Here is a 17,965-nt window from a genome sequence, read left to right as displayed (position 1 = left end):
CCAGCCATCCATCCATCCATCCATCCCTCCAGCCAGCCATCCATCCAGCCATCCCTCCATCCATCCGTCCATCCATCCATCCATCCAGCCATCCATCCATTCAGCCAGCCTTCCATCCAGCCATCCCTCCATACAGCCATCCATCCAGCCATGCATCCATCCGTCTCTCCAGCCAGCCATCCATCCAGCCATCCCTCCATACAGCCATCCATCCAGCCATCCAACCATTCATCCATCTATCCAGCCAGCCATACATCCAGCCATCCATCCATCCAGCCATCCATCCAGCCATCCATCCATCCATCCATCCATCCCTCCAGCCAGGGAGTCATTAAGCCATCCATCCATCCATCCATCCATCCAGCCATCCATCCAGCCATCCATCCCTCCAGCCAGCCATCCATCCAGCCATCCCTCCATCCAGCCATCCATCCAGCCATCCATCCATCCCACCAGCCAGCCAACCATCCAGCCATCCCTCCATCCAGCCATCCATCCATCCACCCATCCCACCAGCCAACCATCCATCCAGCCATCCATTCAGCTATCCATCCAGCCATCCATCCATCAATCCATCCCTCCAGCCAGCCATCCATCCAGCCATCCATCCATCCAGCCGTCCATCCAGCCATCCATCCATCCATTCATCCCTTCAGCCTGCAATCCATCCAGCCATCCATCCATCCAGACATCCATCCAGCCATCCATCCATCAATCCATCCATCCAGCCAGCCATCCATCCAGCCATCCATCCATCCTGCCATCCATCCAGCCATCCATTCAGCCATCCATCCATCCATCCATCCCTCCAGCCAGCCAACCATTCGGCCATCCATCCATCCAGCCTTCCATTCATCCATCGCTCCAACCAGCCATCCATCCAGCCATCCATCCAGCCATCCATCCATCCATCCATCCATCCCTCCTGCCAGCCATCCATCCAGCCATCCATCCATCCAGCCATCCATCCAGCCATCCATCCATCCATCCATCCATCCATCCATCCCTCCAGCCAGCCATCCATCCAGGCATCCATCCATCCAGCCATCCACCCAGCCATCCATCCATCCATCCATCCCTCCAGCCAGCCATCCATCCATCCAGCCATCCATCCAGCCATCCATCCATCCAACCATCCCTCCAGCCAGTCATCCATCCAGCCATCCATCCAGCCATCCATCCATCCATCCATCCCTCCAGCCAGCCATTCATCCAGCCATCGATCCATTCAGCCATCCATCCATCCATCCATCCATCCATCCATCCCTCCAGCCAGCCATCCATCCAGCCATCCATCCATTCAGCGATCCATCCATCCATCCATCCCTCCACCAGCCATCCATCCAGCCATCCCTCGATCCAGCTATCCATCCAGCCATCCATCCATCCATCCATCCCTCCAGCCAGCCATACCTCCAGCCATCCATCGATCCAGCCATCCATCCAGCCATCCATCCATCCATCCCACCAGCCAGCCAGTCATTAAGCCATCCATCCATCCAGCCATCCATCCATCCATCCATCCATCCATCCCTCCAGCCAGCCATCCATCCAGCCATCCCTCCATCCAGACATCCATCCAGCCATCCATCCATCCATCCCTCCAGCCAGCCAACCATCCAGCCATCCCTCCGTCCAGCCACCCATCCATCCATCCATCGCTCCAGCCACCCATCCATCCAGCCATCCATCCATCCAGCCATCCATCCAGCCATCTATCCATCAATCCATCCCTCCAGCCAGCCATCCATACAGCCTTCCATCCATCCAGCCGTCCATCCAGCCATCCATCCATTTATCTCTCCAGCCAGCCAGCCATCCAGCCATCCATCCATCCAGCCATCCATTCAGCCATCCATCCATCCATCCATCCCTCCAGCCAGCCATCCATCCAGCCAGCCATCCATCCTGCCATCCATCCAGCCATCCATCCATCCATCCATTCCTCCAGCCAGCAATCCATCCAGCCATCCATCCATCCAGCCATCCATCCAGCCATCCATCCATCCCTCCAGCTATCCCTGCATCCAGCCATCCATCCAGCCATCCATCCATCCATCCATCCATCCATCCAGCCATCCATCCAGCCATCCATCCATCCAGCCTTCCAGCCATCCAGCTATCCATCCATCCAGCCATCCATCCATCCAGCCATCCATCCATCCATTCATCCAGCCATCCATCCAGGCATCCATCCATCCAGCCATCCATCCAGCCATCCATCCATCCATCCATCCCGCCAGCGAGTCATCCATCCAGCCATCCATCCATCCAGCCATCCATCCAGCCATCCATCCATCCATCCCTCCAGCCAACCATTCATCCAGCCATCCACCCATCCAGCCATCCATCCAGCCATCCATCCATCCATTCATCCCTCCAGCAAGCCATCCATCCAGCCATCCATCCATCCAGCCAGCCATCCAGCCATCCCTCCATCCATCCATCCCTCCAGCCAGCCATCCATCCAACCATCCCTCCATCCAGCCATCCATCCAGCCATCCATGCATTCATCCATCTCTCCATCCAGCCATCCATCCAGCCATTCATCCATCCATCCATACATCCAGCCAGCCATCCATCCATGCATCCATCCATCCAGCCATCCATCCAGCCATCCATCCATCAATCCACCCGCCCAGCCAGCCATCCATCCAGTCATCCAGCCATCCAGCCATCCATCCAGCCATCCATCCATTCATTCATCCCTACAGCCAGCCATCCATCCAGCTATCCATCCATCCAGCCATCCATTCAGCCATCCATCCATCCATCCGTCACTTCAGCCAGCCATCCATCCATTCAGCCATCCATCCAGCCATCCATCCATCCAACCATCCCTCCACCAGCCATCCATCCAGCCATCCCTCTATCCAGCTGTCCATCCATCCATCCATCCCACCAGCCAGCCAACCATCCAGCCATTCCTCCATCCAGCCATCCATCCATCCACCCATCCCACCAGCCAACCATCCATCCAGCCATCCATTCAGCTATCCATCCAGCCATCCATCCATCAATCCATCCCTCCAGCCAGCCATCCATCCAGCCATCCATGCATCCAGCCGTCCATCCAGCCATCCATCCATCCATTCATCCCTTCAGCCTGCAATCCATCCAGCCATCCATCCATCCAGGCATCCATCCAGCCATCCATCCATCAATCCATCCATCCAGCCAGCCATCCATCCAGCCATCCATCCATCCTGCCATCGATCCAGCCATCCATTCAGCCATCCATCCATCCATCCATCCCTCCAGCCAGCCAACCATTCGGCCATCCATCCATCCAGCCTTCCATTCATCCATCGCTCCAACCAGCCATCCATCCAGCCTTCCATCCAGCCATCCATCCATCCATCCATCCCTCCTGCCAGCCATCCATCCAGCCATCCATCCATCCAGCCATCCATCCAGCCATCCATCCATCCATCCATCCATCCATCCCTCCAGCCAGCCATCCATCCAGGCATCCATCCATCCAGCCATCCACCCAGCCATCCATCCATCCATCCATCCCTCCAGCCAGCCATCCATCCATCCAGCCATCCATCCAGCCAGCCATCCATCCATCCAACCATCCCTCCAGCCAGTCATCCATCCAGCCATCCATCCAGCCATCCATCCATCCATCCATCCCTCCAGCCAGCCATTCATCCAGCCATCCATCCATCCATCCATCCATCCATCCATCCATCCATCCCTCCAGCCAGCCATCCATCCAGCCATCCATCCATTCAGCGATCCATCCATCCATCCATCCCTCCACCAGCCATCCATCCAGCCATCCCTCGATCCAGCTATCCATCCAGCCATCCATCCATCCATCCATCCCTCCAGCCAGCCATACCTCCAGCCATCCATCGATCCAGCCATCCATCCAGCCATCCATCCATCCATCCCACCAGCCAGCCAGTCATTAAGCCATCCATCCATCCAGCCATCCATCCATCCATCCATCCATCCATCCCTCCAGCCAGCCATCCATCCAGCCATCCCTCCATCCAGACATCCATCCAGCCATCCATCCATCCATCCCTCCAGCCAGCCAACCATCCAGCCATCCCTCCGTCCAGCCACCCATCCATCCATCCATCGCTCCAGCCACCCATCCATCCAGCCATCCATCCATCCAGCCATCCATCCAGCCATCTATCCATCAATCCATCCCTCCAGCCAGCCATCCATACAGCCTTCCATCCATCCAGCCGTCCATCCAGCCATCCATCCATTCATCTCTCCAGCCAGCCAGCCATCCAGCCATCCATCCATCCAGCCATCCATTCAGCCATCCATCCATCCATCCATCCCTCCAGCCAGCCATCCATCCAGCCAGCCATCCATCCTGCCATCCATCCAGCCATCCATCCATCCATCCATTCCTCCAGCCAGCAATCCATCCAGCCATCCATCCATCCAGCCATCCATCCAGCCATCCATCCATCCCTCCAGCTATCCCTGCATCCAGCCATCCATCCAGCCATCCATCCATCCATCCATCCATCCATCCAGCCATCCATCCAGCCATCCATCCATCCAGCCTTCCAGCCATCCAGCTATCCATCCATCCAGCCATCCATCCATCCAGCCATCCATCCATCCATTCATCCAGCCATCCATCCAGGCATCCATCCATCCAGCCATCCATCCAGCCATCCATCCATCCATCCATCCCGCCAGCGAGTCATCCATCCAGCCATCCATCCATCCAGCCATCCATCCAGCCATCCATCCATCCATCCCTCCAGCCAACCATTCATCCAGCCATCCACCCATCCAGCTATCCATCCAGCCATCCATCCATCCATTCATCCCTCCAGCAAGCCATCCATCCAGCCATCCATCCATCCAGCCAGCCATCCAGCCATCCCTCCATCCATCCATCCCTCCAGCCAGCCATCCATCCAACCATCCCTCCATCCAGCCATCCATCCAGCCATCCATGCATTCATCCATCTCTCCATCCAGCCATCCATCCAGCCATTCATCCATCCATCCATACATCCAGCCAGCCATCCATCCATGCATCCATCCATCCAGCCATCCATCCAGCCATCCATCCATCAATCCACCCGCCCAGCCAGCCATCCATCCAGCCATCCAGCCATCCAGCCATCCATCCAGCCATCCATCCATTCATTCATCCCTACAGCCAGCCATCCATCCAGCTATCTATCCATCCAGCCATCCATTCAGCCATCCATCCATCCATCCATCACTTCAGCCAGCCATCCATCCATTCAGCCATCCATCCAGCCATCCATCCATCCAACCATCCCTCCACCAGCCATCCATCCAGCCATCCCTCTATCCAGCTGTCCATCCAGCCATCCATCCATCCATCCATCCATCCATCCCTCCAGCCAGCCATACCTCCAGCCATCCATCGATCCAGCCATCCATCCAGCCATCAATCCATCCATCCCTCCAGCCAGCCAGTCATTAAGCCATACATCCATCCAGCCTTCCATCCAGCCATCCATCCATCCATCCATCCCTCCAACCAGCCATCCATCCAGCCATCCCTCCATCCAGACATCCATCCAGCCATCCATCCATCCATCCCTCCAGCCAGCCAACCATCCAGCCATCCCTCCGTCCAGCCACCCATCCATCCATCCATCCCTCCAGCCAGCCATCCATCCAGCCATCCATCCATCCAGAAATTCATCCAGCCATCTATCCATCAATCCATCCCTCCAGCCAGCCATCCATCCAGCCATCCATCCATCCCTCCAGCTATCCCTCCATCAAGCCATCCATCCATCCATCCATCCAGCCATCCATCCAGCCATCCATCCATCCAGCCTTCCAGCAATCCAGCTATCCATCCATCCAGCCATCCATCCATCCAGCCATCCATTCAGCCATCCATCCATCCATCCATCCCTCCAGCCAGCCATCCATCCAGCCAGCCATCCATCCTGCCATCCATCCAGCCATCCATCCATCCATCCATTCCTGCAGCCAGCAATCCATCCAGCCATCCATCCATCCAGCCATCCATCCAGCCATCCATCCATCCCTCCAGCTATCCCTGCATCCAGCCATCCATCCAGCCATCCATCCATCCATCCATCCATCCATCCAACCATCCATCCAGCCATCCATCCATCCAGCCTTCCAGCCATCCAGCTATCCATCCATCCAGCCATCCATCCATCCAGCCATCCATCCATCCATTCATCCAGCCATCCATTCAGGCATCCATCCATCCAGCCATCCATCCAGCCATCCATCCATCCATCCATCCCGCCAGCGAGTCATCCATCCAGCCATCCATCCATCCAGCCATCCATCCAGCCATCCATCCATCCATCCCTCCAGCCAACCATTCATCCAGCCATCCACCCATCCAGCTATCCATCCAGCCATCCATCCATCCATTCATCCCTCCAGCAAGCCATCCATCCAGCCATCCATCCATCCAGCCAGCCATCCAGCCATCCCTCCATCCATCCATCCCTCCAGCCAGCCATCCATCCAACCATCCCTCCATCCAGCCATCCATCCAGCCATCCATGCATTCATCCATCTCTCCATCCAGCCATCCATCCAGCCATTCATCCATCCATCCATACATCCAGCCAGCCATCCATCCATGCATCCATCCATCCAGCCATCCATCCAGCCATCCATCCATCAATCCACCCGCCCAGCCAGCCATCCATCCAGCCATCCAGCCATCCAGCCATCCATCCAGCCATCCATCCATTCATTCATCCCTACAGCCAGCCATCCATCCAGCTATCCATCCATCCAGCCATCCATTCAGCCATCCATCCATCCATCCATCACTTCAGCCAGCCATCCATCCATTCAGCCATCCATCCAGCCATCCATCCATCCAACCATCCCTCCACCAGCCATCCATCCAGCCATCCCTCTATCCAGCTGTCCATCCAGCCATCCATCCATCCATCCATCCATCCCTCCAGCCAGCCATACCTCCAGCCATCCATCGATCCAGCCATCCATCCAGCCATCAATCCATCCATCCCTCCAGCCAGCCAGTCATTAAGCCATACATCCATCCAGCCTTCCATCCAGCCATCCATCCATCCATCCATCCCTCCAACCAGCCATCCATCCAGCCATCCCTCCATCCAGACATCCATCCAGCCATCCATCCATCCATCCCTCCAGCCAGCCAACCATCCAGCCATCCCTCCGTCCAGCCACCCATCCATCCATCCATCCCTCCAGCCAGCCATCCATCCAGCCATCCATCCATCCAGAAATTCATCCAGCCATCTATCCATCAATCCATCCCTCCAGCCAGCCATCCATCCAGCCATCCATCCATCCCTCCAGCTATCCCTCCATCAAGCCATCCATCCATCCATCCATCCAGCCATCCATCCAGCCATCCATCCATCCAGCCTTCCAGCCATCCAGCTATCCATCCATCCAGCCATCCATCCATCCAGCCATCCATCCATCCATCCATCCAGCCATCCATCCAGGCATCCATCCATCCAGCCATCCATCCAGCCATCCATCCATCCATCCATCCCGCCAGCGAGTCATCCATCCAGCCATCCATCCATCCAGCCATCCATCCAGCCATCCATCCATCCATCCCTCCAGCCAACCATTCATCCAGCCATCCACCCATCCATCCATCCATCCAGCCATCCATCCATCCATTCATCCCTCCAGCAAGCCATCCATCCAGCCATCCATCCATCCAGCCAGCCATCAAGCCATCCCTCCATCCATCCATCCCTCCAGCCAGCCATCCATCAAACCATCCCTCCATCCAGCCATCCATCCAGCCATCCATGCATTCATCCATCTCTCCATCCAGCCATCCATCCAGCCATTCATCCATCCATCCATACCTCCAGCCAGCCATCCATCCATGCATCCATCCATCCAGCCATCCATACAGCCATCCATCCATCAATCCACCCGCCCAGCCAGCCATCCATCCAGCCATCCAGCCATCCAACCATCCATCCAGCCATCCATCCATTCATCCATCCCTCCAGCCAGCCATCCATCCAGCTATCCATCCATCCAGCCATCCATTCAGCCATCCATCCATCCATCCATCCCTTCAGCCAGCCATCCATCCATTCAGCCATCCATCCAGCCATCCATCCATCCATCCATCCCTCCACCAGCCATCCATCCATCCCTCCAGCCAGCCATCCATCCAGCCATCCCTCCATCCAGACATCCATCCAGCCATCCATCCATCCATCCCTCCAGCCAGCCAACCATCCAGCCATCCCTCCGTCCAGCCACCCATCCATCCATCCATCCCTCCAGCCAGCCATCCATCCAGCCATCCATCCATCCAGCCATCCATCCTGCCATCTATCCATCAATCCATCCCTCCAGCCAGCCATCCATACAGCCTTCCATCCATCCAGCCGTCCATCCAGCCATCCATCCATCCATCTCTCCAGCCAGCCATCCATACAGCCTTCCATCCAGCCATCCATCCATCCAGCCATCCATTCAGCCATCCATCCATCCATCCATCCATCCATCCCTCCAGCCAGCTATCCATCCAGCCATCCATCCATCCTGCCATCCATCCAGCCATCCATCCATCCATCCATTCCTCCAGCCAGCAATCCATCCAGCCATCCATCCATCCAGCCATCCATCCAGCCATCCATGCATCCCTCCAGCTATCCCTCCATCCAGCCATCCTTCCAGCCATCCATCCATCTATCCATCCATCCATCCAGCCATCCATCCAGCCATCCATCCATCCAGCCTTCCTGCCATCCAGCTATCCATCCATACAGCCATCCATCCATCCATCCATCCATCCATCCATCCATCCAGCCATCCATCCAGGCATCCATCCATCCAGCCATCCATCCAGCCATCCATCCATCCCGCCAGCGAGTCATCCATCCTGCCATCCATCCATCCAGCCACCCATCCAGCCATCCATCCATCCCTCCAGCCAACCATTCATCCAGCCATCCACCCATCCAGCAATCCATCCAGCCATCCATCCATCCATTCATCCCTCCAGCAAGCCATCCATCCAGCCATCCATCCATCCAGCCAGCCATCCAGCCATCCGTCCATCCATCCATCCCTACAGCCAGCCATCCATCCAACCATCCCTCCATCCAGCCATCCATCCAGCCATCCATGCATTCATCCATCTCTCCATCCAGCCCTCCATCCAGCCATCCAGCCATCAATCCACCCGCCCAGCCAGCCATCCATCCAGCCATCCAGCCATCCAGCCATTCATCCAGCCATCCATCCATTCATCCATCCCTTCAGCCAGCCATCCATTCGGCCATCCATCCAGCCATCTATCCATCAATCCATCCCTCCAGCCAGCCATCCATACAGCCATCCATCCAGCCATCCATCCATCCAGCCATCCAGCCATCCCTCCAGCCAGCTAGTCATTACGCCATCCAACCATCCAGCCATCCATCCAGCCATCCATCCAGCCATCCATCCCTCCAGCCAGCCATCCATCCAGCCATCCCTACATCCAGTCATCCATCCAGCCATCCATCCATCCATCCATCCCTCCAGCCAGCCAACCATCCAGCCATCCCTCCATCCAGTCATCCATCCATCCATCCATCCCACCAGCCAGCCATCCATCCAGCCATCCATCCAGCTATCCATCCAGCCATCCATCCATCAATCCATCACTCCAGCCAGCCATCCATCCAGCCATCCATCCATCCAGCCATCCATCCAGCCATCCATCCATCCATCCTTCCTTCCAGCCAGCCATCCATCCAGCCATCCATCCATTCAGCCACCCATCCAGCCATCCATCCATCCATCCATCCCTCCAGCCAGTCATCCATCCAGCCATCCATCCATCAAGCCATCCATCCAGCCATCCATCCATCCATCCCTCCAGCCAGCCTTCATCCATTCATCCATCCATCCAGCCATCCATCCAGCCATCCATCCATCCATCCCTCCAGCAAGCCATCCATCAAGCCATCCATCCATCCAGCCATCCATCCAGCCATCCATCCATCCATCCCTCCAGCCAGCCTTCATCCAGTCATCCATCCATCCAGACATCCATCCAGCCATCCATCCATCCATCCCTCCAGCAAGCCATCAATCAAGCCATCCATCCATCCAGCCATCCATCCAGCCATCCATCCATCCATCCGTCCCTCCAGCCAGCCATCCATCCAGCAATCCCTCCATCCAGCCATCCATCCAGCCATCCAACCATTCACCATCTCTCCAGCCAGCCATACATCCAGCCATCCATCCAGCCATCCATTCATCCCTCCAGCCAGCCAGTCATTAAGCCATCCAACCATCCAGCCATCCATCCAGCCATCCATCCCTCCAGCCAGCCATCCATCCAGCCATCCCTCCATCCAGCCATCCATCCAGCCATCCATCCATCCATCCATCCATCCCTCCAGCCAGCCAACCATCCAGCCATCCCTCCATCCAGCCATCCATCCATCCATCCATCCCACCAGCCAGCCATCCATCCAGTTATCCATCCAGCTAACCATCCAGCCATCCATCCTTCAATCCATCCATCCAGCCGTCCATCCAGCCATCCATCCATCCAGCCATCCCTTCAGCCTGCCATCCATCCAGCCATCCATCCATCCAGCCATCCATCCAGCCATCCATCCATCAATCCATCCATCCATCCAGCCAGCCATCCATCCAGCCATCCATCCATCCTTCCATCCATCCAGCCATCCATTCAGCCATCCATCCATCCATCCATCCCTCCAGCCAGCCAACCATTCGGCCATCCATCCATCCAGCCATCCATTCATCCATCCCTCCAGCCATCCATCCATCCATCCATCCATCCAGCCATCCATCCATCCATCCATCCCTCCTGCCAGCCATCCATCCATCCAGCCATCCATCCATCCATCCATCCAGCCATCCATCCATCCATCCCTGCAGCCAGCCATTCATCCAGCCATTCTTCAATTCAGCCATCCATCCAGCCATCCATCCATCCATCCCTCCAGCCAGCCATCCATCCAGCCATCCATCTATTCAGCCATCCATCCAGCCATCCTTCCATCCATCCATCCCACCAGCCAGCCATCCATCCAGCCATCCCTCTATCCAGCCATCCATCCATCCATCCATCCATCCCTCCAGCCAGCCGTACATCCAGCCATCCATCGATCCAGCCATCCATCCAGCCATCCATCCATCCATCCATCCCTCCAGCCAACCAGTCATTAAGCCATCCATCCAACCAGCCATCCATCCAGCCATCCATCCATCCATCCATCCCTCCAGCCAGCCATCCATCCAGCCATCCCTCCAGCCAGACATCCATCCAGCCATCCATCCATCCATCCCTCCAGCCAGCCAACCATCCAGTCATCCCTCCATCCAGCCATCCATCCATCCATCCCTCCAGCCAGCCATACATCCAGCCATCCATCCATCCAGCCATCCATCCAGCCATCCATCCATCAATCCATCCCTCCAGCCAGCCATCCATCCAGCCATCCATCCATCCAGCCGTCCATCCAGCCATCCATCCATCCATCCATCCCTCCAGCCAGCCATCCATCCAGCCATCCATCCATCCAGCCATCCATTCAGCCATCCATCCATCCATCCATCCCTCCAGCCAGCCATCCATCCAGCCATCCATCCATCCAGCCATCCATCCAGCCATCCATCCATCCATCCATGCCTCCAGCCAGCCATCCATCCAGCCATCCATCCATCCAGCCATCCATCCAGTCATCCATCCATCCCTCCAGCCAACCATCCATCCAGCCATCCATCCATCCAGCCATCCATCCAGCCATCCATCCATCCATCCATGCCTCCAGCCAGCCATCCATCCAGCCATCCATCCGTCCAGCCATCCATCCAGCCATCCATCAATTCTTCAAGCCAGCCATCCATCCAGCCATCCATCCATCCAGCCAGCCATTCAGCCATCCCCCCAGCCAGCCATCCATCCAGCCATCCGTCCATCCATCCATCCATCCTGCAATCCATCCAGCCATCTTTCCATTCATCCATCCCTCCTGCCAGTCATCCATCCAGCCATTCATCCATCCAGCCATCCATCCAGCCATCCATCCATCCATCCCTCCAGCCAGCCATCCATCCATTAAGCCATCCATCCAGCCATCCATCCATCCATCCATCCCTCTAGCCAGCCATCCATCCAGCCATTCCTCCATCCAGTCATCTATCCAGCCATCCATCCATCCATCCATCTCTCCAGCCAGCCATACATCCAGCCATCCATCCATTCAGCCATTCATCCAGCCATCCATCCATCCATCCCTCCAGCCAGCCATACAGCCATTAAGCCATCCATCCATCCAGCCATCCATCCAGCCATCCATCCTTCCCTCCAGCCAGCCATCCATCCAGCCATCGCTCCATCCAGCCATCCTTCCAGTCATCCATCCATCCATCCAGCCAGCCAGACAACCATCCAGCCATCCCTCCATCCCGCCATCCATCCATCAATCCATCCATCCAGCCAGCTATCCATCCATCCATCCCTCCAGCCAGCCATCCATCCAGCCCTCCATCCATCTAGCCGTCCATCCATCCCTGCAGCCAGCCATCCATCCAGCCATCCATCCATCCACCCATCCCTCCAGCCAGCCATTCATCCAGTCAACCCTACATCCAGCCATCCCTCCATCAAGCCATCCATCCATCCCTCCAGCCAGCCATCCATCGAGCCATCCATCCATCCAGTCATCCATCCGGTCATTCATCCAGCAATCCATCCAAACCATCCGTCCATCCAGCCATCCATCCATCCATGCATCCCTCCAGCCAGCCAGCCAGGCAGCCATCCATCCATCCATCTCTCCATCCAGCCAACCATCCAGCCATCCCTCCATCCAGCCATCCCTCCATTCATCCCTCCAGCCAGCCATCCATCCAGCCATCCATCCATCCAGCCATCCATCCAGCCATCCATCCATCAATCCATCCCTCCAGCAAGCCATCCACCCATCCTGCCGTCCATCCAGCCATCCATCTATCCCTGCAGCCAGCCATCCATCCAGCCATCCATCCATCCACCCATCCCTCCAGCCAGCCATTCATCCAGTCAACCCTACATCCAGCCATCCCTCCATCCAGCCATCCATCCATCCCTCCAGCCAGCCATCCATCGAGCCATCCATCCATCCAGCCATCCATCCAGCCATCCATCCAGCCATCCATCCATCCAGCCGTCCATCCAACCATCCATCCTTCCATCCATCCCTCCAGCCAGCTATCCATCCAGCCATCCATCCATCCAGCCATCCATTCAGCCATCCATCCAGCCATCCATCCCTCCAGCCATCAATCCAGCCATCCATCCATTCATCCATTCCTCCAGCCAGCCATCCATCCTGCCATCCATCCTTCCAGCCATCCATCCAGCCATCCATCCACCCATCCCTCCAGCCAGCCATCCATCCATCCATCCCTCCAGCCAGCCATCCATCCAGCCCTCCATCCATCTAGCCGTCCATCCAGCCAACCATCCATCCATCCATCCATCCAGCCATCCATTCAGCTATCCATCCATCCATCCATCCATCCCACCAGCCAGCCATCCATCCAGCCATCCATCCATCCTGCCATCCATCCAGCCATCCATCCATCCCTCCAGCTATCCCTCCATCCAGCCATCCCTCCATCCAGCCATCCATCTAGCCATCCATCCATCCATCCATCCAGCTATCCATCCAGCCATCCATCCATCAATCCATCCCTCCAGCCAGCCATCCATCCAGCCATCCATCCATCCAGCCGTCCATCCAGCCATCCATCCATCCATTCATCCATTCAGCCTGCCATCCATCCAGCCATCCATCCATACAACCATCCATCCAGCCATCCATCCATCAATCCATCCATCCAGCGAGCCATCCATCCAGCCATCCATCCATCCTGCCATCCATCCAGCCATCTATTCAGCCATCCATCCATCCATCTATCCCTCCAGCCAGCCAACCATTCGGCCATCCATCCATCCAGCCATCCATTCATCCATCGCTCCAGCCAGCCATCCATCCAGCCATCCATCCAGCCATCCATCCATCCATCCTTCCTGCCAGCCATCCATCCAGCCATCCATCCATCCAGCCATCCATCCAGCCATCCATCCACCCATCCATCCCTCCAGCCAGCCATCCATCCAGGCATCCATCCATCCAGCCATCCATCCAGCCATCCATCCATCCATCCATCCCTCCAGCCAGCCATCCATCCAGCCATCCATCCATCCAGCCATCCATCCAGCCATCCATCCATCCATCCATCCCTCCAGCCAGTCGTCCATCCAGCCATCCATCCAGCCATCCATCCATCCAGCCATCCATCCAGCCATCCAGCCATCCATCCATCCTCCAGCCAGCCATTCATCCAGCCATCCATCCATTCAGCCATCCATCCATCCATCCATCCATCCATCCATCCATCCCTCCAGCCAGCCATCCATCCAGCTATCCATCCATCCAGCCATCCATTCAGCCATCCATCCATCCATTCATCCCTTCAGCCAGCCATCCATTCGGCCATCCATCCAGCCATCTATCCATCAATCCATCCCTCCAGCCAGCCATCCATACAGCCATCCATACAGCCATCCATCCATCCAGCCATCCATCCATCCCTCCAGCCAGCCAGTCATTAAGCCATCCAACCATCCAGCCAACCATCCAGCCATCCATCCAGCCATCCATCCCTCCAGCCAGCCATCCATCCAGCCATCCATCCATCCATCCATCCATCCATCCATCCATCCCACCAGCCAACCAACCATCCAGCCATCCCTCCATCCAGCCATCCATCCATCCATCCATCCCACCAGCCAGCCATCCATCCAGCCGTCCATCCAGCTATCCATCCAGCCATCCATCCATCAATCCATCCCTCCAGCCATCCATCCATCCAGCCATCCATCCATCCAGCCATCCATCCAGCCATCCATCCATCCATCCTTCCTTCCAGCCAGCCATCTTTCCAGCCATCCATCCATTCAGCCACCCATCCAGCCATCCATTCATCTATCCATCCCTCCAGCCAGTCATCCATCCAGCCATCCATCCATCAAGCCATCCATCCAGCCATCCATCCATCCATCCCTCCAGCCAGCCTTCATCCTGTCATCCATCCATCCAGCCATCCATCCAGCCAACCATCCATCCATCCCTCCAGCAAGCCATCCATCAAGCCATCCATCCACCCAGCCATCCATTCGGCCATCCATCCATCCATCCCTCCAGCCAGCCTTCATCCAGTCATCCATCCATCCAGCCATCTATCCAGCCATCCATCCATCCATCCCTCCAGCAAGCCATCCATCAATGCCATCCATCCATCCAGCCATCCATCCAGCCATCCATCCATCCATCCATCCCTCCAGCCAGCCATCCATCCAGCAATCCCTCCATCCAGCCATCCATCCAGCCATCCAACCATTCATCCATCTCTCCAGCCAGCCATACATCCAACCATCCATCCATCCAGCCAGCCATCCAGCCATCCATTCATCCCTCCAGCCAGCCAGTCATTAAGCCATCCAACCATCCAGCCATTCATCCAGCCATCCATGCAGCCATCCATCCCTCCAGCCAGCCATCCATCCAGCCATCCCTCCATCCAGCCATCCATCCAGCCATCCATCCATCCATCCATCCATCACTCCAGCCAGCCAACCATCCAGCCATCCCTCCATCCAGCCATCCATCCATCCATCCATCCCACCAGCCAGCCACCCATCCAGCCATCCATCCAGCTATCCATCCAGCCATCCATCCATCAATCCATCCCTCCAGCCAGCCATCCATCCAGCAATCCATCCATCCAGCCGTCCATCCAGCCATCCATCCATCCATCCATCCCTTTATCCTGCCATCCATCCAGCCATCCATCCATCCAGCCATCCATCCAGCCATCCATCCATCAATCCATCCATCCATCCAGCCAGCCATCCATCCAGCCATCCATCCATTCTTCCATCCATCCAGCCATCCATTCAGCCATCCATCCATCCATCCATCCCTTCAGCCAGCCATCCATTCGGCCATCCATTCAGCCAGCTATCCATCAATCCATCCCTCCAGCCAGCCATCCATACAGCCATCCATCCAGCCATCCATCCATCCAGCCATCCATCCATCCCTCCAGCCAGCCAGTCATTAAGCCATCCAACCATCCAGCCATCCATCCAGCCATCCATCCAGCCATCCATCCCTCCAGCCAGCCATCCATCCAGCCATCCCTCCAACCAGCCATCCATCCAGCCATCCATCCATCCATCCATCCATCCCTCCAGCCAGCCAACCATCCAGCCATCCCTCCATCAAGCCATCCATCCATCCATTCATCCCACCAGCCAGCCATCCATCCAGCCATCCATCCAGCTATCCATCCATTCAGCCACCCATCCAGCCATCCATCCACCCATCCATCCCTCCAGCCAGTCATCCATCCAGCCATCCATCCATCAAGCCATCCATCCAGCCATCCATCCATCCATCCCTCCAGCCAGCCATCCATCCAGCCATCCATCCATCCAGCCATCCATCCAGCCATCCATGCATCCATCCTTCCTTCCAGCCAGCCATCCATCCAGCCATCCATCCATTCAGCCACCCATCCAGCCACCCATCCATCCATCCATCCATCCCTCCAGCCAGTCATCCATCCAGCCATCCATCCATCAAGCCATCCATCCAGCCATCCATCCATCCATCCCTCCAGCCAGCCTTCATCCAGTCATCCATCCATCCAGCCATCCATCCAGCCATCCATCCATCCATCCCTCCAGCAAGTCATCCATCAAGCCATCCATCCAGCCATCCATCCAGCCATCCATCCATCCATTCCTCCAGCCAGCCTTCATCCAGTCATCCATCCATCCAACCATCCATCCAGCCATCCATCCATCCATCCCTCCAGCAAGCCATCCATCAAGCCATCCATCCAGCCGTCCATCCAGCCATCCATCCATCCATCCATCCCTTCAGCCTGCCATCCATCCAGCCATCCATCCATCCAGCCATCCATCCAGCCATCCATCCATCAATCCATCCATCCATCCAGCCAGCCATCCATCCAGCCATCCATCCATTCTTCCATCCATCCAGCCATCCATTCAGCCATCCATCCATCCATCCATCCCTTCAGCCAGCCATCCATTCGGCCATCCATTCAGCCATCTATCCATCAATCCATCCCTCCAGCCAGCCATCCATACAGCCATCCATCCAGCCATCCATCCATCCAGCCATCCATCCATCCCTCCAGCCAGCCAGTCATTAAGCCATCCAACCATCCAGAAATCCATCCAGCCATCCATCCAGCCATCCATCCCTCCAGCCAGCCATCCATCCAGCCATCCCTCCAACCAGCCATCCATCCAGCCATCCATCCATCCATCCATCCATCCATTCGTCCAACCATCCATCCAGCCATCCATCCATCCATCCATCCCTCCAGCCAGCCATCCATCCAGCCATCCATCCTTCCAGCCATCCATCCTGCCATCCATCCATCCATCCATCGCTCCAGCCAGCCATCCATCCAGCCAGCCATCCAGCCATCCATCATTCAATCCATCCCTCCAGCCAGCCATGCATCCAGTCATCCTTCCATCCAGCCATCCATCCAGCCATCCATCCATGACTCCATCCCTCCAGCCAGCCATCCATCCAGCCATCCATCGATCTAGCCATCCATTCAGCCATCCATACATCCATCCCTCCATCCATCCATCCATCCATCCCTCCAGCCAGCCATCCATCCAGCCATCCCTTCATCCAGGCATCCATCCAGCCATCCATCCATCCATCCATCCCTCCAGCCAGACAACCATCCAGCCATCCCTCCATCCAGCCATCCATCCATCCATCCCTCCAGCCAGCCAGCCATCCAGCCATCCATCCAGCCATCCATCCAGCCATCCATCCATCAATCCATCCCTCCAGCCAGCCATCCATCCAGCCATCCATCCATCCAGCCGTC

The sequence above is a fragment of the Scyliorhinus torazame genome, chromosome 2 (genome assembly GCF_047496885.1).
Source record: "Scyliorhinus torazame isolate Kashiwa2021f chromosome 2, sScyTor2.1, whole genome shotgun sequence".
Lineage (NCBI taxonomy): Eukaryota > Metazoa > Chordata > Chondrichthyes > Carcharhiniformes > Scyliorhinidae > Scyliorhinus > Scyliorhinus torazame.
This window is presented reverse-complemented; position numbering follows the sequence as displayed.